This window comes from Schistocerca nitens, chromosome 3 (assembly GCF_023898315.1).
Source record: "Schistocerca nitens isolate TAMUIC-IGC-003100 chromosome 3, iqSchNite1.1, whole genome shotgun sequence".
Lineage (NCBI taxonomy): Eukaryota > Metazoa > Arthropoda > Insecta > Orthoptera > Acrididae > Schistocerca > Schistocerca nitens.
In genome coordinates, this window is record NC_064616.1 from 34696310 (window position 1) to 34723029 (window position 26720).

General features: G+C 39.5%; 1 protein-coding gene and 1 non-coding gene across 6 annotated transcripts in view; both read right to left on the minus strand.

Moving 5' to 3' along the window:
• The window catches only part of LOC126247978 (protein Aster-B-like), a 224423-nt gene that overhangs the window by 73031 nt on the left and 124672 nt on the right, over positions 1-26720 (minus strand). The gene's annotated exons all lie outside the window — the stretch shown is intronic.
• Positions 25658-25732, minus strand: Trnat-ugu (transfer RNA threonine (anticodon UGU)). The gene has a single exon. It is a non-coding gene; the product is annotated as a tRNA-Thr (tRNA).

Consider the following 26720-nt stretch of genomic DNA (forward strand, 5'->3'; position numbering starts at 1 on the left):
GCTACTGTTAAAAAATATGTGATTTGATTTTCATACTTAAGTGTGTATGAGTCGTTACATGATCTGGTTTTATGCAGCAAACATTAGGTTTTTTTTTTTTTTTTTTTTTTTTTTTTTTTTTTTTTTTTTTTTTTAATACGAGGGTTGTAACTTGTTACTGCCCTTCAAAGTAGTCAACAGCATTGTGTAGAACCTGTTGCCAGCGATGTGGAAGGCATAGTATACCATTAGCAGAGCCTGTTCCGTTGATGGTGCCAATGAAGTGGTCTACAGCCAGTCGAATCTCTGGAACAGTTCTGAAGCGAATGCCACAAAGTGGTTCCTTCATCTTCAGAATCAAATCAAAGTCACAAGGACTTAAGTCATATTACTGTTCTTGTTTGGAGCATCACCTGTGACCAGCTTTGGGAAAGATGTGGTGACAATTTCTGCACAACCCACCCATCACTTTGCATGACAATGCGTGGGCACATAGAGCGCGAGCTGTGGCTGCTCTGTTCGATCGATGGGACTGGCGGTTGTGTTTAAGTTCCAACCCTCATAATAATAAAGATGAAAAGCAAGAATGTATTCTGCATAAAGTTTAGCTCTTCTGCATAAAATTTAGCTCTTCTGCATAAAATTTAGCTCTTCTGCATAAAATTTAGCTCTTCTGCATAAAATTTAGCTCTTATAACCAGTCAGTACATCATTTATAGCATGACTTTTGCCTGTTAACGAAAGTTATTATTCTTTTGGCATAGCCTCTCTTTTGGGATATGATAATGCTTGGACTACCATAATAAAGGAGATGAAATACAAGAAGTAATTTTTAGGGCTAGAACTGTCTATCTACTACTGTTCACATACTTAACTGACACGGCAACTTAAGCCTGGAACATTAAACATTCCACAAGCATCTATAACATCAATAATATATCACATCAGAATCATTTTTAAGATACTTTATCAAAGCTATAACACACTGATCAAGATATTTGTGCTGACATTGTCATGTGGTTGTCCTGAACAGTTTTTCACAATATCACGTTTACTGAGTAAAAGAACAAATTTGTCAGTGACAATTTCACAAATGGTTTTATGTGAATAATTTAGTTGATTTATTCAGTTTCACAATGGAAACACAAGACAAAGAATTCTGCAAGGATTTCATTTACCCTCAGTTAAATTTAATATGAACTCCACATTTGTCGAAATGTAAAAAGTACACTATCGTATACGTAACCAAATAACATTCCATTGAACTAATTTCATATAGAATGTACTCAGAATTTTTCAGTATTCTTACAAGGTTCACTTACAACTGCCACACTTATTGGTTCCTGTACCCACCACAATACAGAACAGAGGAACCGAACACACAGGAGACATCAGAAATGATGTGCAAGTCTCAGCAGCATGAATGAACACATCAGAAAATACAATGTAAAACCACTCCAGTTAATGAAATTTTTACACCCCTACTACACCAAAAACCATGTTAACCTCAGTAAATGATCAATGAACTTTGTAAGAAGTGCAACACCTGTGTTCCTATTTGATGAAGAACCAATGTGTCTGCCAAAACACTTAAAACAGTGCGAACAATCTAACATGTTGGCAGAATCAGAGCTCTTCCATATATTATGAGGATAAACCAATACATGATTTCCGTGCTGACTGAAAATTAAATTATGTATTTCTACTGTTGAAGCATGCCACAACAAAGTAATCAAGGGCATTTCACCTTCAAGAATTTTTTTGTAATAGATTTCAACACACACCACAAACAGCCACACGAGAAAGTTCACATATAATATTAATATGTAACATTTGCATTTATTTGCCCATCATTAAAGGAAGTTTCCGCATCAGTTGCAACCATATCATTTGCCAAGGCATGCAAGTTATGTCTAATGTAAGTGCATGCAGGCAAGTGCTCACACTCGGACCACCACCACCAAAGGGTATCTATTTTGAGAGATGTGCTTAACTTGGTTTACATGAACAGTATGTTTTTAATTTTAGTTCCTCTTAGTTACAAAAAAAATTATCTTGTCCTGAGGAATTTCACGTATTATTGAAGGATAGTAATTCTATGTACATCTTAATAGAGAAAATGAGACTCCCTGGTGTATTACTAGCTCCCAACAAAAGATTTAAATATCTGAAGTCAAGAAATGAAATAATTTTTGTAAAATGAATAACAAAGGCAGCACTGGAGGTAAGACAAACATCCACAAAAGGCGGATCGCCACTCGTAATCAAATGGTGTATAAAAATCAATGTTATTATATGGACAAATGGCATGTCACACACTGAGGTGCCATTAATTATAGATATGCTGCAGCAACTGTAGATTTCAGTCTTTCTTGGTATTTGGTAAATGTAGTGAGAAGAAGGGTACCACACATCTTGAGAAATGACCAACATACCACACATGGACTTCTTTCCACGAACAGCTGCAGCTCTGGAGAATAGATGACACATTCCTTTAATCACATCTTGACAGTTGATGCATATCATTCGATCCAAAACTGAAACAACAGAATGCTGAATGGAATACTTCAACAAAATTTGTAGAATAAATGCCCATTGTACCTGCTGCACAAAAAAAAACTTTTCCTTCCAACTAGTGTCCATTTAGTTCATACGCACTGAATCTTACTATAATAAAAAGTGAGAAAGTTTCTTCATGATGACCATCCAATAACATCTAATGCAACAGGTAATCTATGCTAAACAATGTTACATCTGTCTTCAGCAATACCTGCATGATGAACACTAACAGTTTCTAATGCAAAAGGCCAATCTATAGTAAACACTATTCCATCTCCCTTCAGCAATATGAAAAGAAATTCCTGTGTGATCATTTCAATTTCCTAGTTAGGAAATACTACACAGATGTCATTTTAGCAGATATTACCTTCAAAAGTAGCACTCCCAATCACATGGTGCTGTATTTAAGTACTGGCTGAACTTGCAAGAACAAATGTACTGTGAGGACACTATAGATAAAAGTGCCTAAATATGTGTGAGGGTTAGTTTCATACAAGACTGATAGTACCTTATTATGAAGGCCCCGCTGGCCTGAAGGAACCTGAAACTGTCAATATAGAAAAAACAGGAAGAAAGATTAATGTCTATGGTCAGTCCTTTCATAAGATACTGGGTTACTCTTTATAAGATTTATATAACTAACAGAATGGGCTGATAAATATCAGGGTTACACACACTATTAAAACATGGAAGTCCATGTATTGTGGCAGATGACTGCACATGGATGTGAACTTTCAGATGTGGCAATCATGTCCAACAGGTAATATTTGCTTGTACTATAGACACTGCAGCAGCTGATAACAGTGGCTCTCATTCCTTCCCTGACAACTGAGAGTTTACACCTGTGATAAAGCACAGAACATAGTGTATTTGAAATTCACAATCCCCTTATGACTTTTGCCGCCACAGCATAGAATTCGTTCCTTCTTGAACGCATTCCCAAGCAACTGAAATGAAGAGATTTACCTAGTAACAAGCAGCACTCCTTTTCACACTAATAACATTGATAATCCATGGTAGTCTCAACAAAACACCAACTGTGTCATGGAACCAGCCTGAGCCATGCCCACTCAACTGTCGTCTACAGCTCATCATGATTAAGGGCCTCATTTATGCACATTTCACCCAACAGCACCCAAAATGCTCAATAAGAATGAAAGAACTAATACACATCTTTGAGAGTGGGCTGCGTAATGTGAGAATTGACTGTATGGCCACTGAGTTGCTGGAAGAGCATATCTCCTAAAAAATTTATAAACTGGATACTGGAATGATGAAAATAAATTTTTGCTGGACTGAGACTCGAACCCAGATTTCCTGTTTATTGTGAGTGGTTGCCTTACACGACTCATGGCCAAACCCAAACTTTCATATGTCATCAATTGTGTATCTACAACCTGTACTCGTACATCCATTATATATATTCCTATACAGGGTAGACATTTTACTTGAAAGTTCTTACCCGGTGTCAGTGGATAAATACGATACTTCAGTACTTGTGTCGTTCTGAATTATGATGCAATGTTCCTCTGGACATGCATGTATGTCTGAAGGAACCTTTCATTGTATTTCAGAACAACACAAGCACCGCAATTCGTATTAAAGAAGAACGGTCCAGATGGACCAGCTGGTAGTACTTTGTAATTGGTGCAGTGCAGATGGCCAGAGAAGGGAAATTTTTGGAGTAGGGATCACAGGATTATCCACACACGGCCAGATAAATGTAGAGCACAAGTATTTATAATAATGAATAGTGAAACTGCCAACAGAGTAAAGGGTTATCTGCAGCAGACAGACAGAAAAATCATACTAAGACTCAAGAGATATGCAACAGACATTGTAGTCATACAAGTACACATTTAACCTGCATCTGAAGATGGAAATTTAATCATAATAAGACATCGGAATGCAGTCATTACTGAAGGCAGGAAACAGAAAATAATGAAAGAGTTTGGTCTTGGTGAAATCGGAAGATAAAGGTTAACCTTTCATTGGGAACACCTCAGAGGTTCGAGCCTAAAAATATGTTTTGGTTGTTTCGTTTCCATCCTATTATGTCCTAGTCCAATCTCAGTCACTATCTCATGGGTTTACAAAGAGCCCAACTGGAAAAAAAAACTGATAAAGCACATTACAGATGTGATACCTGCTTAAAGAAAGTCCCTCTTAGGAATCACCTTCAGAGACCGTCATGTTTCCAAGTAGAGAAGGAATTAGCACATTTCATCAAAATATAAGAGGTAGTAAACTGCTTATAGATGTTGACTCTGAAATTAATGGTATACCAGAGGACCACATAAACACTTTGACAATTCAGAGGCTTCATTTACCAGGATACAGGTTAGCTGGCTGTTTTTGAAGGAGTTTCTTGCAGGGTGGGGAAATGGCCATCTACGTAAAAAACAATATTCCAGTTGAGTCCATAGACGTATCACGGCATTGCACTGAACAGATATTTGAATGTTGTGCAGGGGCAGTTGAATTAAATGGAACTAAACTTCTAATTTTTTTATGTTTATAGGTCCCATAGCTCTGACTTCAGAGCATTTCTGCTCAAGCTAGAGAGGGTTATTGATTCACTTTATAGGAAGTACCAGAAATTAGTTATATGTGGCGACTTCAATTTTAATTTTGTATATGATTGTGCAAGAAAAAGGATGTTTGTAGATCTCCTAAATTCATATTATCTGATGCCTAAGCAAAGAACAAGAGTGGTAGGATGTTTATAGTGCCAATAACATAGATGACAAATATAATGCTTTCCTTAACACATTTGTCATGATCTTTGAGAGTTGCTTTCCATCAGAACGTTCTGAATGGGGTATTAACAGTAAAAATGATAATGACGACGACGATGATGATGATTGTAGGGCACTCAACTACGCAGTTATCAGTGCCCGTACAAATTCCCAACCTTTGCTCAGTCCAAACTTGCCACTTTAATGAATTATGATGAAATGATGAGGACGACACAAACACCCAGTCATCTCAAGGCAGGTGAAAATACCTGACCCTGCCGGGAATTGAACTGGGACCCCATGCTCGGGAAGCAAGAACATATTAGCAGTAAAAGGCAGCCTGGGTGGCTGACTAGTGGGATAAGGACATCGTGTAGAACAAAGTGGGAATTATATCAAAACATTAGAAGTAGTCACTATCAAGCTACAGTTGCCCATTACAAACAGTACTGTAAGGTGCTTAAAATGTTATTAGGAAGGCAAAGAGTATGTGGTGCGCAAATAGAATAGCTAATTCACAGGATAAAATTAAAACCATATGGTCAGTTATGAAGGAAGTGTTTGGTCAGCAGCACGAGGTCAATGATGATATAAAGCCAGTCCGCAGTAAAATTATTTCTGTTACTGATAAATCAGATATATGTACAGTATTTAACAACCATTTTCTGAGCATTGCTGGTGAATTAAATAAAAATTTAGTTTCTACAGGGAATCATATACCTCTATTGGCAAATGCCTTTCCGAGACTGATGTCTGAAGTACTCGTCTGTGATACAGACAAGAGGGAGATTGAGTCAATTATTAAATCACTGAAGACTAAGGACTCTCATGGTTATGATGGAGTGCCTAGCAGAATATTAAAGTACTGTGCTGCACACATTAGCCCTGTATTTAGCCATATTTGTAATTTTTCCTTTAGGAATGGTCAGTTTCCTGAGCGATTAAAGTACTGTAATAAAGCCACTTTATAGAAAGGGAGAAAGGGATAATGTAGACAATTTTAGATCTATTTCTATGCCATCAGTGTTTGCTGAAGTTATTGAAAAGAATGTGTATGTAAGGATAGTTGATCATTTTATATCACATAATTTGCTATCAAATGTACAGTTTGGCTTTAGAAGTCGTTTAACAATTGAAAATGCTATGTTCTCTTTTCTCAGTAAGTTACTGGATGGGTTACACAAAAGGTTTCGAATGCTACGCATATTTTTTGATTTAACTAAGGTGTTTGATTGTGTTGATCACAAAATATTGCTCCTTAAGTTGGACCATAATGGAATATGAGGAGTAGCTCACAACTGGTTCACCTCTTACTTTAACAACAGACAGCAAAAGGTCATCAATCACAGTGTTGGGAATAGCTGTGATGTGGGGTCTGAGTGGGGTACAGTCAAATGGGAGGGGGGGGGTGGGGGGGGGTTGCCCCAGGGTCAGTGTTGGGGCCACTCCTGTTCCTTATTTATATTATATAAATGATATGCCCTCTAGTATTATGGTAACTCTAAAATATTTCTGTTTGCTGATAACACTAGCTTGGAAGTAAAGGATGTTTCTACCTGTGTAACTCTTGCAGTCCCTGGCTCAATTCTTCAATCTTCGTATTACAAAAATATATTCGACCTGAAATATTCTTTAATTCTCTGTGTTCTCCCTTCACAAGGAGTTCTTGAGAAGGTTATTTGGGATGACTGACTAGTGCGCCGCACAGCTATCAAATGTACAGTTTGGCTTTAGAAGTCGTTTAACAATTGAAAATGCTATGTTCTCTCAGTGTGCAACACTGGCTCAGTTTCAAACAGTGCAGTTCATGGCATAAGTTCACAGCTTGTAGAAAATAAACTAATGCTAAATCACAGTAAGACTCAGCTTTTACAGTTTCTAACACACAATTTAACAAAACCTAATGTTTTAATTTCACAGAATGGGCATATGAGTAGTGAAACTGAACAGTTCAAATTTCTAGGTGTTCAGATAGATAGTAAGGTGTCATTAAAAGCCCACATTCAGGATCTTGTTCAAAGACTTAATGCTGTCTTTACTATTATAAACTGTATCTGACATGAGTGATCATTCGACATAAAAATCAGTCTACTTTGCTTATTTTCATTCACTTATGTCATATGATATTATATTTTGGGGTAACTCTTTCCATTTTAAAATGATATTTTTGGCTCAGAAACGGGCGGTTCGGGCAATAAGTGGTGTAAGTTCGTGAACCTGTTGTCGACCCCTGTTCAACTAGCCTGGGCATTTTGACATTGACCTCTCAAAATATATATATATATATATATATATATATATATTGAGAGGTCAATGCCAAATATGTCTGCTTGTGTCTGTATATGTGTGATTGGATATGTGTGTGTGTGTGTGTGTGTGTGCGAGTGTATACCTGTCCTTTTTTCCCCCTAAGGTAAGTCTTTCCGCTCCCGGGATTGGAATGACTCCTTACCCTCTCCCTTAAAACCCACATCCTTCCGTCTTTCCCTCTCCTTCCCCTCTTTCCTGATGAGGCAACAGTTTGTTGCGAAAGCTTGAATTTTGTGTGTGTGTTTGTGTGTCTATCGACCTGCCAGCGCTTTCGTTCGGTAAGTCACATCATCTTTGTTTTTTTTTTATATATATATATATATATATATTCCTTGAAAACTTAAGCTGATTCTTATGTCATATTGTTGACTGCATTTAATTAAACTTATGGCTTGACTCCTTCTGGGTTCGTAAACATTTTATTTTTATCTGCTATTACTTTATGTTGTAATTTCATGTACTGACACATTCCATGATATTGGAGATTTGCTCCTCAATTCTGTCCTATGAAACTTGATGTGTAAATAAATAAATAAATAAATAAATAAATGATACATGACTATGGCTGTGAGGAAAAGGAGCACAAAATGGAAGGTTAATAGAAGTCTGTGCGGCGCACTAGTCAGTTATCCCAAATAACCTTCTCAAGAACTCCTTGTGAAGGGAGAACACAGAGAATTAAAGAATATTTCAGGTCGAATATATTTTTGTAATACGAAGATTCAAGAATTGAGCCAGGGACTGAAAGAGATACACAGGTAGAAACATTGATAGTGACCATGGTTTAGTACTAACGAAATGCTAGCCAACATTGAATTGAAAAAGAAAACACCCGAAACATTAGAACTTACACTGACCAACCACAGCATTATGACCACTTACTTTGATAGCTGGTCTGGCGAAACTTTGACATCGAGAGCAGTGACAAAGCACCATGGCACGGAAGCAATGAGGCCTTGGTAGGACACTGGAAGGAGATGGCACCATATCTGCACATACAAGTCAGATAATTCCCTTAAATTTTGGGAAAGGGGGTGATGAGTTCTGATGCTACATTCAATCACATCCCAGATGTGTTCGATTGGGTTCAGATCTGGCGAGTTGGAGGGTCGGCACATCAAGTGGAACTTGAAACTGTGTTCCTCAAACCAGTCCATCACTCTCCTGGTCTTGTGACAGGGTGCATTATCTTGCTGAAAAAAGCCACTGCTGTCAGGAAACATGATCATCATTGATGTGTGCACATCGACCTAGCAGTTATCAATCCTGTCTGGTGTAAAGTTTGCCTATATATCGCACACCTTAGTTGAGGCACAGCAAGAGAGAGAGAACACGGAGCCACTAGAAGGCGTGAGTCGCGCATGGACTGTGTTTGGAAGCATGCTGGGCGGCAATATAAACTGGCAACTCACAGAACTGAGACTGTTGGTACTGACAGCCTTGTTTCTGTTCACAATGGCATTGGAAAGATGGATAGTTTTTATTTTTTTTTATTTTTATTTTATTTTATTTTTTTTTTTTGGGTGAACAAAATGTTAGCCCATGAACTGTGGTAACAATATAATCTAATGTATTGCTGCCTCTTGTAACCTCATTTGAAATTCTCGTCAGCTATTTCAATCTTGCTATGGGTATTGCCAACTGCCACTCCTGAATGATTTCCTTAGTAGTGAAATGCCCATGTTTTGATGGTTTATCAAGTGTGGTTAAATTCTTTTTTATTTTATTTACTGGATCAATTGGTTGCTTGAAGATTTCCAGGCCACAGTTTAAATTGTCATTATTGTCTGGCCTGTATTCCTGAGGCAGGTATGAACAGGTTTTTGAGGCTTGTTGAATTAACACTATCTGCTTCTGTGTTTTAGAAGCTTGTCTTGATACTTTGTGTTCTCTCCTATGTGTACAACGACTTGACGGAGGAGATGGGCGAGCTGGGCCTGCTGTTTGTTGGAGAGTAAAAGGGCTCATACCAAGAGTGGCACTGCATGTGTAATGAAAGGAAAGCTCTGTAATCCTGCTTTAAGTATACGCCTCCAATTATAACCATTATCTCTTGATGCATTTGTAGTTGCATGAGTGGTGGCTTAATTTTAAAACCACGAGTTTGTTTAATGATCATAATGCAAAAGTTAATTTTAAAATCATTTACTTGTCAGCTTGAATTTGTTTTAGTGATTTCTATAATTAATTAGAGTAATGTTTTATGAGAAACTTTGTCTTAAAATTTTATGCTAGGTTTTTTTCTTTTTTTCTTCAAACCAGTACAAAGGAATGAGACTTGCTCAGTAGCGTAAAGCTGTGCTACAGTCATGAAGGGGTTACATGGTCTGCAACCAGTGTACAATACTCTTTGGCCATCACTGTGCCTTGCACAAGCTCCACTGGACTCACTGACGCCCACGTGAATGTTCCCTGGAGCACAACGGAGCATGTCTCCATACTGTACTAAATGTGTCAAGGAGTTGCCCCCTGGAAGATGACGGATTCACATCCTCCCACTGGCACAATAAAGAAGGTATCGGGATTCATCAGACCATGCCACACACTGCCACTAATGTACAGTGCCGATGGCCACGTGTCCATTTCAGTCATAGCTGTTGATGCCCTGGTGTTAACATTGGCACATGTATGGGTTGTTGGCTGCAGCGGTCCATTGTTAGGAGTGTTTGGTAAACTGCATGTTAAAACTCATTTGTACTCTGCCCAGCATTAAAGTTCAATGTTAGTTGTGCCATAGTTCATCGCCTGTCCTGTTTTACCAGTCTGCCCCGTCTACGATGTCAGGCATCCGCATCCGTAATGAGGGGTGGCTGCCCGCCCCCATGATGTCTGGATGTGGTTTTATCTTGGTTTCACCACATGTTGAAGACACTCATCACAGCACTCCTCGAATACCCTACAAGTCATGCAATTTGGGAAATGGACACACTGAGCCTCTGGACCATCACAATCTGCCCTCGATCAAACTCAGATAGATTGCGCACCTTCCCCATTCTACACACGGACAGCATGCTCACCAATACTAAAGTCACTGTGTGTGTGTGTGTGTGTGTGTGTGTGTGTGTGAGACTAGCAGTCATTCCCCGCCCGCCTGAATGGGTTTATATCGGTAGTAGGTCGGTGGTCATAATGTTTTGGCTGATCGGTGTACACAAACTGAAGGTACCAAATATTTGTCCTAGCCTTGGAAAACATACACCAAGGGAATTAAAATTTAAGAAGTTAATGGTGTGGAAAACTGATGGATTGCCTTTCTAAAAAAATGGATGGGGTGGGAGGAATAAGGCATAAAAGATACAGCCATAGATAATAGACGAAATAACAGAATTAATAAACAAGTGATGAAAATGTAGAACTGTTGGGGAAAAAAAAATCTAGATAAGAATGGATGGAGGAGAGATGTCATAGGATACATAAAAACTGAAACAATGTAAGCATATGCTGCACACAGACTAATAAACAATCATACAAGAGCACAATGAAATGTGAAAGTTATTTGGTTAATGGAAACAGAAAATAAGGCAAGATGATCAAAACAGTACTTGGAAAAGCTCTATTCTCGTCCAGAAGAAAATAGGATAATAAAAAATGAGGACAATGTGCAAAAGGATGACAAAGGACATTCAGTTCTTACTTCGGAATTTAAAAAAGCTTTGCATGAACTCTAGAGGAACCAATGTTCTAATACTGATAAAATACCAGCAGAATACTTACAAGCATCATGCTGTACAACAAAGCAAGAACTATACAGGCTGGTCAGAAACTGCCTGAAAAACTTGTAAGAGTGCTGCAGGGTGGTTTGTGCTGGGGAATAATTGTTAAGAAAAAAATTTGATATTTGTGCCATTTCCGAGTTAGTAAGCATTGAAGTTCACCAAGTAGGCTGTCGCACATGCAAATTTAAGTAACCTGGCAGATAGAATTGGTGTCAATTTTTTACCCTTAACAATTATTTCTCAGCACAACTTACACTCTGACACTGTTACAAGCTTTCCAGACTGTTTCTGACCACCCTGTAAAGCATTTGATGATATTTATGAAACGGTTAAGTGCCATTAGATATTGAAAATAATGTGATTACTATGTTTCCACAGAATATAAGAGTGTATAGGTGTAAAAATTACTCCATTATCTGTCTAGTATTACATGTACTATAAATACTCACAAGAGTACTTTATCAAAGAATGGAAGGAAAACATGAAGTTCCAGGACTGCAGCTATGCCCACTACTTCTCCTCTTCTAATATTTCATCTGTAAATGAGCCATAGGACTCACCCCCATCCTCTGACCCACCTTATCCATAATGTGCACCAACACACGTATGGTCACAACAGCAGCATCTAAAAAATGCCATTCGAGTGGCAGACATATGCCCTCCTTACATGCCCTCTATAGTAGACATCAATGGTGAAAAACACTAGTAATAATCATTACACCATATTTATGTGTCACAGTGTGTTGTTGACTGTGGCAGGGGCTACTGATAGTGCCACATTCTATTTTATGGAGCATCACGGACTACTATTAACTTCCAAGAGAGTACATGTTCAGTAATGGGATGGGATGGGTTACAGCAAGATTTGCTGGAATGCCTTTTCTACATTATGGGAAGCCATTATTATCTTGTATTGCCAGGTGAGGGCACGACATGCCATTCTGACGTTCAGTATGCCACTGACATAGGACAAGAGAAATGGTAATGCCTGCACATTGCCAGTTTTCAAGTACGTCCGGTATTCATCTCGCAGTAATACTGCTGCCAGAGCACATTTTAATTCACATATTATCACTGTGTCTAAAGTTGTTTTGTGTGTCTAAGGTACTTTAACTTAGGTATCTGAATGTATATTCTATCATCACCATACAAACTAGATTTATTAAGATTCACTGCAAATGACTCAAGCTATTGGCTATGAGCATGAACAAATCCCTCCAACATATAATTTGCTTTATTATTCATTTCCAGACAATATGAAGGAAAACATTCAGGCTTTTCCACATAACTCTGTTAGGAAAGAAAATGTAAGCAGTTACCTTTTATGATCAGAATTTTTCCTATAGCCACCTCTGGTGAGCCACTTAAGTGTGTTTCATTTTGCTTACTTTCATTCTGCAAAATCCCACGATGGTAATATTTTAGGGGAAAAAAATCAAACATAGGATGGACAATGTTTTCATTAGAGATACACCACCAGCTCAGACTGGGAAAGCAAGGGGGATCTGCTGTGATCTTTCCAGACAAATCATCCTAGTTTTTGCTCCAAATTATGAGGGATATCACAGAATACCTCAACCTGAATGACCAGGTGGACATTAGCTGAAACAGGGTAAAGAATAAGAAGTGTTGAAAGACCTAAGTTGAAGCAAGGAACCTCGAGTAGACAACATTACCTCAGAAATACTGAGGTCCTTAGTAGAACCAATCAAGACAAAACACTCCCATCTAGTATTTGGAATATACAAGATACAAAAAATATCCTCAAAATTCAATCAGAATGTAATAATCTCAATTCCAAGAAAGCAAGTGCTGACAGCTGAGTGTGTTGCAAACCTTCGGTTTAATGGACCATGGTTGCAAGATACTACCACATATTATCTACAGAAGAGTAGAATGACGGGTAGAGGAGCCAAGCTGGTGGAAGATCGGTTTGGGTTCCGAAAAAGTTAGGAACACAGGCAACACTGACCCCCCCCCCCCCCTGACTCATCTTTGGGGATAAATGGAAGACAGAGATACCCACATTTATAACATTTGTAGATTTGTGAAAAGCTTTTGACAATGTTGACTAGAATAGCCTCTTTTAAAACTTTGAAATTATCAAGGATACAATACTAAGAACAGAAGGCACAGGCGTTACTGAACAGGGTAACATGAAATGTTGAGTAGAGAGCGCAACATGGTTGTAGTTAATCCTCAGTGTTACTCAATCTGAACACAAAGGAAGCAATGAAGGAAACCAAGGATGGCAAAGAACTTGGGAGATCATTTGAATACAATAGACAGTCTTTAAAGAGCTCATAAGATTAACATAATGAAAGTCAAATAAATGTAACAATGTGTAGTCAAATTAAATCATGTGATGCTGAGGTAATTACATGAAGGAATGATAAGCTACCAGTAATACAGTGTTGCTATTTGGGCAGCAAAATAACTAATGATGGCAGAGGTAAAAGGGATATAAAATGTAGACCAGCTATAGTAGGAGAAACTTTTCCGAAAAAGATAATGTGAACATTGTATATAATTTCAAGCTTCGGGAAGTTGTTTCAGAAAGTATGTGTCTCAAAATGTAGCCTTATAGCAAAGTGAAATGTAGACAATAAAAAGTTCAGACAAGTAGACAACAGAACCTTTTGAAATGCATACTACAAAAGACAACCAAATGAAAGATTAAAATCAAACACTGGAAACTCCATGCTGGAACACCAACAATGTAGGAAAAGATAGATTGCTGCTTACAATAAAGATGACATGTTAAGCTGCAGACAGGCACAGTTAAAAATGTATGTGTAAGTGTCTTTTACTTGAGCCTGTCAGCAACTCAGCATGTCGTCTTTATGGTAAGTAGCAATCTATCTTGTCCCACATTGTTAAATTAAAGAATAGATGAGTAGATCAGATAATACAGAAAAGTACAGAACTGAAAAGGGGAAGAAAGAAATTTAAGGCACAATTTGACTAAAAGAAAGGACAAGTTGATGTAATGCATCCAAAGGCATCGAGGAATAGTTAATTTTGTAATGGAAGAAGGAAGTAAGATTTAGAGTTTAACATCTCATCGACAATGTGGTCATTAGATAAGGAGCACAACATTGTATTAGGAAAGGATGGGGAAAGAAATTGGCTATGCCTGTTCAAAGGGGGCCATCCTGCCATTTGCCTTAGGCAAAGCATGCAGCTTTTCGCGGATGATGCTGTAGTATACAGAGAAGTTAAAGCATTAGAAAATTGCAGCGAAATGCAGGAAGATCTGCAGCGGATAGGCACTTGGTGCAGGGAGTGGCAACTGACCCTTAAAATAGACAAATGTAATGTATTGTGAATACATAGAAAGAAGGATCCTTTATTGTATGATTATATGATAGCAGAACAAACACTGGTAGCAGTTACTTCTATAAAATATCTGGGGGTATGCATACGGAACGATTTGAAGTGGAATGATCATATAAAATTAATTGTTGGTAAGGCAGTTGCCAGGTTGAAATTCATTTGGAGAGTCCATAAAAAATGTAGTCCATCAACAAAAGAGGTGGCTTACAAAACACTCGTTCAACCTATACTTGAGTACTGCTCATCAGTGTGGGATCCGTACCAGGTCGGATTGACAGAGGAGATAGAGAAGATCCAACAAAGGGTGGCGCGTTTCGTCACAGGGTTATTCAGTAAGCGTGATAGCGTTACGGAGACGTTTAGCAAACTCAAGTGGCAGACTCTGCAAGAGAGGCGCTCTGCATCGCGGTGTAGCTTGCTGTCCAGGTTTCGAGAGAGTGCGTTTCTGGATGAGGTATCGAATATATTGCTTCCCCCTACTTATACCTCCCAAGGAGATCACGAATGTAAAATCAGAGAGATCTGAGCACGCACAGAGGTTTTCTGGCAGTTGTTCTTCCCGCGAACCATATGCGACTGTAACAGGAAAGGGAGGTAATGACAGTGCCACATAAAGTGCAATCCGCCACACACCGTTGGGTGGCTTGCGGAGTATAAATGTAGATGTAGATGTAGATGTAGAATTTAAGGAAATCATGGAAAACCTAAATCTGGGTGGAGAGATGGGGATTTGAATCATCGTTCTCTCAAATGCAAGTCCAGTGTGTGTGGAGGGTACAGGAGAACTAAGGTTTATCAGTAATAAGCACGTAAAACTGGATGTAGGGTGCAGAAGCTATGTAGAGATGAAGAGCTTTGCATGTGATGGACTAGCATGGGGAGCTGCATCAACCCCGTCCTCAGATTGTGAACCACGAAACCTTAACCAAAGGAAAATGTCCATTTCTCATCGTCTGAGTGTGTTCATAATAGAAACAACCTTTACTACATTCTTGCTGTTAACATCAGGGCCAATGATCAGCTGAAGTATGGATCCACTGTTACAAATCTCCAAACAGTGTAAAGCTTTTCACGTTTATTCTGCCACATTAATTGACAAATTGCTTCTGTTACGAAACTTCTCACAGTTACCTCTTTGGCCAAAAGAATTAAGCCATGCAAATGACATTACAAAAGGATGGGGCACTGTACCATTATAAGAATATAAATAATCTCTTTACTTCTGCAGAAAAATTATATTTGTCATGAATGAAGAAAAGTTGATGCCAAAATTTTAAATGAAAGGTTAGCTACCCATTGATCCAACTCCATCAGTCTGGCAACTTCGTACAATTATGTTTTTGTTAGCCTGTAGATGATAGTGATATGTTACTGTTGATGATGATGATGATGATGATGACGATGTAAATGCCTTTTCCAGCAGATCATGTCTTTAAAACCTTTAATAATTACTTAGCCAGTATGGAGGGGGGAGGGAGGATGTGGTGTCACCACCAGACACCACACTTGCTAGGTGGTAGCCTTTTAAATCGGCCGCGGTCCGCTAGTATACGTCGGACCCGCGTGTCGCCACTGTCAGTGATAGCAGGCCGAGCGCCACCACACGGCAGGTCTAGAGAGACATCCTGGCACTCGCCCCAGTTGTACAGTCGACGTAGCTAGCAACAGTTCACTGACCAATACGCTCTCATTTGCCGAGACGATAGTTAGCATAGCCTTCAGCTAAGTCATTGGCTACGACCTAGCAAGGCGCCATTACCAGTGTATATAAAAATGGAGATTATATCTGTACAAGAGCGATGTACACCGATTATGGATTAAAGTTAAGTATTACAAGATTTTCGTACTTTATTGCAATTCTAAAGACATTGTCCTGTTCCAGACCACAAGCCGGTCTGCGTGTATTTAAACGCGTGCCTTTCGGCTACCTCCGAGTGGCGTGGCTGTCTTGCTATGCCACTACAGAGGAGACATAATATATCAACAGTTTATAGTGGTTTGTGAAATATCATTTTTTAACTGTGTGCATACAGCTGTAATTGTCATTTACGTTAAACTCATTTATATTTATGACACAATTACGAGGGTCACTCCAAAAGATATGCACACTATTTTTTTTTAGAAATTCATCTTTTATTCTACATGTTTGAAAGTTTTACAGTGTGTAGACACAGCCTTTAGAAACAATATTTTCATTTCTCCACATAATTTCCACCCCTCTCAACTGCCTTATGCCATCTTGGAACCAGCGCCTGTATACCTGCACGGTAAAATTCTGGACAAACCTGTTGAAGCCACTGTTCGGCAGTGTGCACAAGGGAGTCATCATCTTCGAACCTTGTTCCACAGAGAGGGTCTTTCAGTTTCCCAAAGAGACGATAGTCACATGGAGCCAGGTCAGAACTGTAAGGCAGGTGTATCAGTGTTTTCCACCCGAGTTCTGTGATCGCTTCCATTGTTTTTTGAATGACGTGGCCGTGCATTGTCGTGCAACAGCAAAACATCCTGCTTTTGCCGATGTGGTTGAACACGAATCAGTCGAGCTATAAGTTTCTTCAGTGTCGTTACATATGCATCAGAATTTATGGTGGTTCCACTTGGCATGATGTCCACAAGCAAGAGTCCTTCAGAATCGAAAAACACCGTAGCCATAACTTTTCCAGCAGAAGGTGTGGTTTTGAATTTTTTTTTCCTTGGATGAATTTGCATGATGCCACTCCATTGATTGCCTTTTCGTCTCTGGTGAAAAATGATGGGACCTTGTTTCATCACCTCTCACAATTCTTCCAAGAAATTCACCTCCACCATTCTCGTACTGTTCCAAAAGTTCGCTGCATACCATTTTTCTTGTTTCTTTGTGAGCCACTGTCAACATCCTGGGAATCCACCTGGCACAAACCTTTTTTAACACCAACACTTTCAGTATTCTGCAAACACTTCCTTCCCCTATCCCAAAGTCGCGTGACAATTCGTTCACTGTGATACGTGTCAGCAGTCATCAATCCGTTAACTCTCTGCACATTGTCTGGAGTGTGTGCAGTACGAGGCCTGCCATTGCGAGGACAATCCTCAATATTGCCGTGCCCGCTTTCATCAGGTAACCTGCTTGCCCACCGACTAACTGTACTGTGATCGACAGCAGCATCTCCATACACCTTTTTCAATCTCTTGTGGATGTTTCCAACTGTCTTGTTTTCACAGCACAGGAATTCTATGCCAGCATGTTGCTTTTGGCGAACGTCAAGTGTAGCTGCCATCTTTAAGACATGCTGTGACGGCCCCATTCACAGGAACAGGTTGAACTAAGTTTGAAAACAAGTGGGAAGGATGTATCTAAAAACTGTAAAACTTTCACACATGCAGAATGAAAACTGTATTTTTACAAAAGTAGTGTGCATTTCTTTTGGAGTGACCCTTGTACATTTATATAGTCACTACTTTCTGCTAATTATTAATTGGTGTAGGGGAATCGTTTGTAGTGTAATTTGTATTGTTTGTATTTGTGTTGTTTGTTTGTAGTGAAATTTGTATTGTTTAATCGGCTATAATGTGGATGTTGTCATAGATTAGTGAGCACGGGAGTAAAATGTCAGGATTGTGGGTTGGTGTTTCACTGGGGAGATTGTAGTGGTGAAGCTGTTATAGTTCCAACTGAGGCTCGCCAATGGAGTTGTAGATTATGTAGCCATGACAAGAAAATCGTGGAACAGGGAAAAAAGATTTGTGCCCTTCAGGCTAAACTAGAAATAGTGTACTTTGAATTAGACAGGTTGAAGGGGGAAAGAGACAATGAGAGCTGGGAACAGGTAACAAGTCGCAGTCAGAAGAAGAAAACCTCAGAAATCACTTTTCAGATTCCAGAGAGCAATCAGCTTGATTTGTTACCTGAAGTAGAAGAGCCTCAAACAGTTTTTGAGCAAAGTAGGGTGCAGCAGACTCATATGAACAATTGTAATGCTAGGTCAGGAGTAAAGTCAGGCAGAAAGAAAAGAGTCCTGCTGTTAGGTAGCAGTCACAGGAGAGGTGTAGGCCAGTCGCTACAGGTTAGGCTACGAGTCGAGTATCAGATCACAAGCACTGCGAAATGTAGTGCTAAGCTTAGCCAGGTTACGGAAAACCTAGGGGCCTTGTGCAAAGATTTTGATGGCGAGGACCACGTTCTTATAGTAGGAGGAGCAGGAAACAGCCTGGCTAGCAATTCGGACTATAGTGTGTCCTGGATGTAATAGGTGCAGCATCAGCTAAGACTCGTGTGGGGTTTGTGGATTTTTTGCAGTGCCATGACGAGCCCTGGGTTAATACGGCTGTCAACTGTGTTAACAGAGAGCTGGCGGGGAGGGGGTGGGGGGGTGAATCTCATATCTGTGCTGTGCCTGTTGATGCAATTGGGAGGTGGGGTTACACTAGTTATGGCCTGCACCTGAATAGGAGGAGGAAGGATGGATTAGTTGATCTTCTTACAGAAAAAGTGAGGGGGGCCACATGCACACAAGACAAAATACCTGCGATTACAGGAGTCAGAGGAACACATTTTTTAGGTTAGATTCAGGTTACAGACAGAGAGTATTGAAAGAGATTAAAACAGAACAGTGCCATAATGTCTGTAGCAGTATCCAAGGAAATAAAATTTGTGTGTTTCATCAGAACATTAGAGGACTGAAAAATAAGACAGATGAGCTTCTTGTATGCCTAGAAAATGGGGTAAATTCTGAAGGTATAGATGTTTTGTCTTTCTCTGAACATCATGTAACCACAGGGATGGAGAAGTTAAATTTAAGGGATTACAGCTTAACATCTTATTCATGTAGAGTCAACTTGGAAAAAGGAGGGGTTGCTACTTATATAAAAATTGGACACAAAGTCAAAAATATTGAAACAAATAGTTTTTGTGTAGATCAGATCCTTGAAGCATGTGCTTGTGAGTTGCTACTGCAATATACTTCTATAGTAATTGTAACAATCTACAGATCCCCTGAAGGTAACTTTCAGCTATTCATGAAAAATCTTATGGTATTATTGAGCTACCTGTCAGACAAAAAGAAGCAGTTAGTGGTTTGTGGTGATTTTAATGTAGATTTCTTAAAAGACACAGATACGAAAAATGAGCTAGAATCTTTGTTTGGTTGTTTCAATCTAATATCTGTTGTAAATTTTCCAACTCATATGCAGCAGGATAGTAGGTCACTTGTCCATAACATTTTCATAGACAGTGCTCAGGCAGAAACAATTAATATGTACCCAGTTATTAATCGGCTATCTGATCATGATGCACAGTTAATGGAAATAACACATATAGCACCTTACAGGATTCAGGCAGGTTCATACAAGGCAGGGAGGCTTATTAATGCGAACATGATACAGAGCTTTTAGTGCAGCCTAAAAGAGGTAGAATGGGAGGAAGTATACACAGACAAGGATGCTGATGCCAAATTCAATTTATTCCACTGTAAATTTGCCTCAATATTTGAGAGTTGCTTTCCTGAAACATTACTCAAAAAAGCCATTGCAAAGTCAAGTAAGACATGGATTACTAAGGGAATTAAGATATCATGTAAGAGGAAGAGGGAAATATATGGACAGGCCAGAATAAGTCAGGATACGACGTTACTTGCTTACTACAAAAGATACTGTAATATTTTAAGGAAAGTCATTAAGAAGTCGAGAAGCTTATGTGTTCTAACAGAAATTAATAATGTGGATAATTAGATTAAAACTATATGGAATATTGTCAAACGGGAGATGGGGCAGCCTGACAGTGCACAGCATACCATAGCAATAAAGCTAAATGATGATGATGATGATGATGATGATGATGATGATGATGTGAGTGATGATTCACAAGTTGCAAGTATTTTTAACAATCACTTTCTGAATGTAGCAGCAAAAATAGAGTTAAAAGGTGCAGTTGAAGAAGCAAAAAAATATGTTAAAATGTCATTCCCCAGGACATTAGGCCTTTAGAAATAGCACCAACATCCCCCACTGAAATTAAGGGAATAATAAATATACTGAAAACCAAGAGCTCATATGGTGTTGATGGAGTCTCTAACAGAATTTTGAAGTGTTGTTCTAATTTAATAAGTGGAGTCCTTAGCGATATAAGTAATGCTTCGCTGGCACAGGGAATTTTTCCAGACAGATTGAAATACATAATTATCAAACCTCTTCATAAGAAAGGGGACAAGAGTGACAAACAATTATAGCCCAATCTCATTGCTGACTTCATTTTCTAAAATATTTGAAAAAGTTATGTATTCAAGAGTAGTCTCACATTTAAGTGAAAATAATTTACTCAGCATGTCACAGTTCAGATTCCGGAAGGGTTACTCAACTGAGAATGCTATCTACACATTTATTCATCAAATAGTACAAGCCCTAAATAACAAATTATCGCCAGTTGGTATTTTCTGTGATCTCTCCAAGGCATTTTACTGTGTGGATCATGTCACACTCTTAGAAAAACTCAGGTTTTATGGAATTGAAGGCTATACACACAGCTGGTCTGAATCATACTTAATGAACAGAAAGCAAAAAGTTGTGCTGAATAGCACAAATAATGTTGGGAGGGTGGTAAATTCTAGTGAGTGGGGAGTTATCACAAAGGGAGTCCCACAGGTTTCAATTTAGGTCCTCTGCTGTTCCTTATTCATGTGAATGACCTCCCACTTAATGTTCAGCAAGCGGAACTAGTACTTTTTGCAGATGACACGAGTGTTATAGCAAATCCCATTCCAGAAAAAGCACCTGAATATATTGTTAAGGATGTCTTTCAAAGAATTATTACGTGGTTCTCAGAAAATGGACTCTCCCTTAATTTTGAAAAAACTCACTATATCCAGTTCTGTACACCGAATAGAGTCATACTGACAATTTATGTAGCACATGAACAGGGCTCAGTTAACAGGGTACATTTCTCCAAATGTTTGGGTGTTCACATTGATGACAACTTGAACTGGAAGAAGCATATTACTGAACTTCTCAAACAAATAAGATCAGCTTCTTTCGCTCTTCGTATAATCGCTAGTCTTGGTAATAAACAGATCAGCCTCCTAATGTACTTTGCATATTTCCACTCAATAATATCTTATGGAATAGTTTTCTGGGGTAACTCATCACTTAGACATACAGTATTGATCGCACAAAAGAGAGCAGTGAGAATAATTAGTGGTGTTCACCCAAGGACGTCATGTAGGCACCTTTTCAAGCAGTTAGGAATTTTAACTGCACCATCAGAGTACATATATTCGCTAATGAAATCCGTTACAAATAATCCATCTCAATTCGCGGGGAACAGTGATGTTCATATGTACAACACTAGAGGGAAAAATGACCTTTCCTATCTGTTACTGAAGCTGTCAGTTGCTCAAAAAGGAGTACATTATTCAGCAACAAAAATCTTTGATTATTTGCCCAACAACATAAAGTGTCTGGCAGGTAGCAGATCAAGTTTTAAATCTAGCTTAAAATAATTTCTTTTGGACAACTCCTCCTACTCCATGGACGAGTTCCTGTTTCAGAAATGGTTAAAAAAAAATGTACCTCTAAATGTAGCTGCACATGTAGAACTAAAAACTTCAGTAATATTAAATATTAGCACTATTCATATGTGTATATATATCTTGTAATCTGACTTTTTCCACATCATATCAATAAAATAATCGGGAAGATGATCTACAGAACATGACATAACTAAAACTAAACTAAAACTCACGTCATAACCACAATCAAGTCCAAATCCAAAAGCAGGGTCACAGATGAAGTACAAAACTTAGAACCAAAAGCAAATTTATTGCAAACACCAAAGTTCTGACAGAAGAGAACTGAGCTCCTAGACATAGTGAGCTGCTATTTATAAGAACAATGAATATTACAGAATATACAAACAACACAAATATAAGAAACTTTGAGAACCTACCAGAAACAATGAATGATGGTGGTTGGGTTTAAGACCTGCAGCACACCAGCCAGAAATATTAACCGTTACACCACATCGCATGCAGCCCAACTTGTGACATCGCTAACCTCTCCTGGAGAAACAGCGACCATCTGCTATGAAGTTCTTACTGGAATCGAGTACTGCACCCTGGATCTAGATCTTGTCTATGGTCTTCCATATGGCAGTGATGGCAGATCCTCACATTCTGGTAGTATTGTCATGTCCTCTTCACTATGATGAGCATTGAAGGTAGCCCCTCCTATCGACACTTTGTGATCATCCTGTAGGTTTTCAGTCTCCTTGACTGAGACGCCCCCACACTGACCTGCACCTAAGGTCCGACCTGCACCTAAGGTCTGTAGTAGGACTACATACAGAGGACACAGATGACATCTCTCCACTTTTGTCTTCTTGATGAAGGATCATACTCCTCAACTTCATATGTAACGTCCAACAAGCGAGAAAGAATACGATATGGCCCAAAGTATCACTTTAGCAACTTTTCATATTGTCTCAAGTCCTAGACAGGCATAAAAATCCATACCAAGTTGCCCAAGTTGTAGTTCACAGGACAATGCTTGACATTGTAGCACTCTCTGGCTTCCTCCTGGGTGTCCAGGGTCCGCATGCGAGCCAGCTGCCTTACTTTCCAGTCCTGGTGACAAGATGTTCCATGCAGTCATCAGTCATCCTGAGAACGGCATATTCATTGTTGTTTTGGCCTCACAACTGTGGAGCTGGAAGGAAGCCTGTAATGTCTTGCTTCGGTCTGTTCCATGTGAATGTCAGAAGGGGAAATATCATATCGCAGTCTCTCTGTTCAGCATCAACGTACATCGAGAGCATATTTGCCAACAACTTACTAAAGTGTTCTGCAATGCCATTTGTTTGTGCATGGTAGGCAGTTCTCACCTTTTGGGAGATCTCACAATGTGAAATTACTTCTGATACTAGTCTCCCTAACCAGAGATTATCACTCGGCATGGTCTACCCTTCAAAATGATGTCTCCTATAAGGAACCTTGCAATTTGCAGACCCTTGGCAGTTGGCACAGCTGTGGTGACAATGTTGTGGGTGTGGTAGTCAGTGCAGATTATTATCCATCAATTCTAATTTGGTGACTTTGACAATCTCTCCGAGATGTGGATTCCAATTCAGTGCAATGACACTGCTGTGGGTGGAAATTGTATCAGAAGCCCAGGAGGTAACTGTGACACATGCTTCCATCACTGGCATATCTTGCAGCGTCTCACACGGCGCATAACAGATTGATAGAGACTTGGCCAATGATACAGGTGTATGATTCTGTCTAGAGTCTTAGTGAATCTCTGATAACCAGACATTGGAGCATCATGAAAAAACTTCAGGACAGCTGACCACAGATGAGCTGGGATGACAAGCAACCATTTCTGTCGCAATGGGTCATAGTTCCTCTTATACAATGTTCCATTTATTAATTTGAATCGTCCTACTATCAGTTCCTCCTCCTTCAAAGATTCGATGATTTTTAGCTGCTTCCCTCTGTTCAGCAGCAGTGTCATTTAATGCAGCAATGACAGATTTCATCCATACTGCTGTGTTCCCACAAAGGCTTCACTGAAAGGTATTCTTTCTCAGTTGCAGAGTAACCAGCTTGGACTTGGAGGGTATTCTGGAAGCGTAAGCTATAACCTTTACAGTACTTTCCTGAATTTGTACTACAACTGCACCTATCTCACAGCTGTTAGAGCCAGTGTGAAATTCTGTCTTGCAATTCTTCTCATACAATGCTAGAATTGAAGATGTTAACATCTTCTTAAGGACAAGGAAAGATCTTTCTTGCATTTTGTTTCAGAAAAATCTGGCATCTCCCTGCAGTAGTTCTTGCATGTCTTGGTACAAAAGTCTTTTATGAATTGCTGGAAGTATGAGAAAATTCCGAGAAAACTCTCTACATCGCAAATTTGAAGAGGAGTTGGAAAGCAGTAACTGCTCTTATTGTCTGGATTGGGATGGACTTCATCGCAGTTCACTAGGTGTCCCAAGTTTTCACTTCTTGAGAGGCAAAAAGGCACTTATCCAAATTCAGGTGGAGGCCTGCAATTTTAACAAACTTCAACACAGTTGTCAGGTGACTTAGATGTTTTTCCAATGTCTCAGAAAAAAACATCAGTGTCATCCAGATAGCAGGTGTCAAAGAAGATTGTTCATTGTCTGTTCACAGGTGGCTGGAGTATTACATAGATGAAACCGCAGTACTTACAACTTGTAGAAGCCATTAGGAGTTATGAAGACAGTCTTTTCCCAGTCAGTTTCATCAACCTCTATTTGCCAGAAGCATGCCTGCATATCAACAGTTGAGAAATACTTTGATTCTTTCAAGGAATCTAGGATATCACCACTGCAGGGTGTCTTTCTTCATAACTGTTTAGTAGTTGGTAGTCAACACAGAAACATCATCATGAGATGTCCTCCTCCTTTGCAAAGATCGCAAGTGAGTACCAAGGACTAAGGACTCCACCCCCAAAAATATGCACTGCTCAGCCAGTGACACCCTATATAGATCTGGCTGGCTGGTGGATGACTGCCAGTGTTGATACAGTGCTTCACCCTTGGCCACTTGGTCCGTTTTTTTCTCCACTACGGATTGAAAGCATCCTAAAATAGTCACAAAATGGTTAACAGTAGCCGACATTTTTCCTGCCAGACAAAGATCATATTTCCAGATCAATTGTAGCTTCCTTTCCAGTTCAATAGTAGCTTCCTCCACTGTGTTGTCTGCAGTGGTATCACAGCAAGATTCTTCATCGATGGGACTGAGCTGTCTATCTCAGACTGGTTCAACTCTTCCTACGCACATATCTATAGGGGTAAGTTGTGGCTGCCTGTGACAATTACAGATTCTCCTTAGCCACCTGTAATGTTTACGACTGTAGTTTGTATGTACATTTCTTTTAACTATATATGACGGTGGTATCTGTTCCCAAAAGAACAGTTACCGTGGATGACCATGCAGTTTTGCTAGAAATTAAATGATAATTAAATGGACACCCTAGCTGCAAGCAGGTGTTGATCTACTTCATTGGGGACATGTTGAAAATGTGTGCCCCGACCGGGACTCGAACCCGGGATCTCCTGCTTACAAGGCAGACGCTCTATCCATCTGAGCCACCGCAGGCACAGAGGATAGTGCGTCTGCAGGGACTTATTCCTTGCACGCTGCCCGTGAGATCCACATTCCCAACATGTCCACACCACTACATTCATAGTGCACCTAATAGATGTTTGCCCATCATACTCATTACTCGTGGCAGATTAATCTACCAAGTCCCGTACGAGTTCGGGCATAGCGTGTGTATTCGCACAAGAAGATCAATGGCCGGGAAGCCATATTTTAACTATATATGTCGGTAGTATCTGTTCCCGAAAGAACAGTTACCGTTAGCTGTTCTTTTGGGAACAGATACTACCGACATATATAGTTAAAATATGGCTTCCAGCCATTGATCTTCTTGTGTGAATGCACACGCTATGCCCGAACTCGTACGGGACTTGGTAGATTAATCTGCCACGAGTAATGAGTATGATGGGCAAACATCTATTAGGCACACTACGAATGTAGTGGTGTGGACATGTTGGGAATGTGGATCTCACGGGGAGCGTGCAAGGGATAAGTCCCTGCAGACGCACTATCCTCTGTGCCTGCGGTGGCTCAGATGGATAGAGCATCTGCCATGTAAGCAGGAGATCCCGGGTTCGAGTCCCGGTCGGGGCACACATTTTCAACATGTCCCCAATGAAGTAGATCAACGCCTGCTTGCAGCTAGGGTGTCCATTTAATTATCATTACATTTCTTTTGTGAGCCCGAGTATATTTTTCAATGGCAAACAACCAACCAAAGAAATGTTTGCTATCTGTGCTTGTCAGAAAAGCTTCGTCAACTTGCAGGTCAGACATTCCCCAATCTAGGATCACTCGTGATGCCTGCAAGAAGTCCGATCTGAGAACAGCATTATGACTGACTTCTGCTAAAACAATAAATGCGAAGGGCTATGTCCTTTGTTTGATAGTTATTTTTGCAAAGCATTTTCCTGTCTGCTGGTGTATTTCTCATTTGCAACCTTCAGCACAATTACTTGCAGATCATAGAATATAGTCTTCAAGCT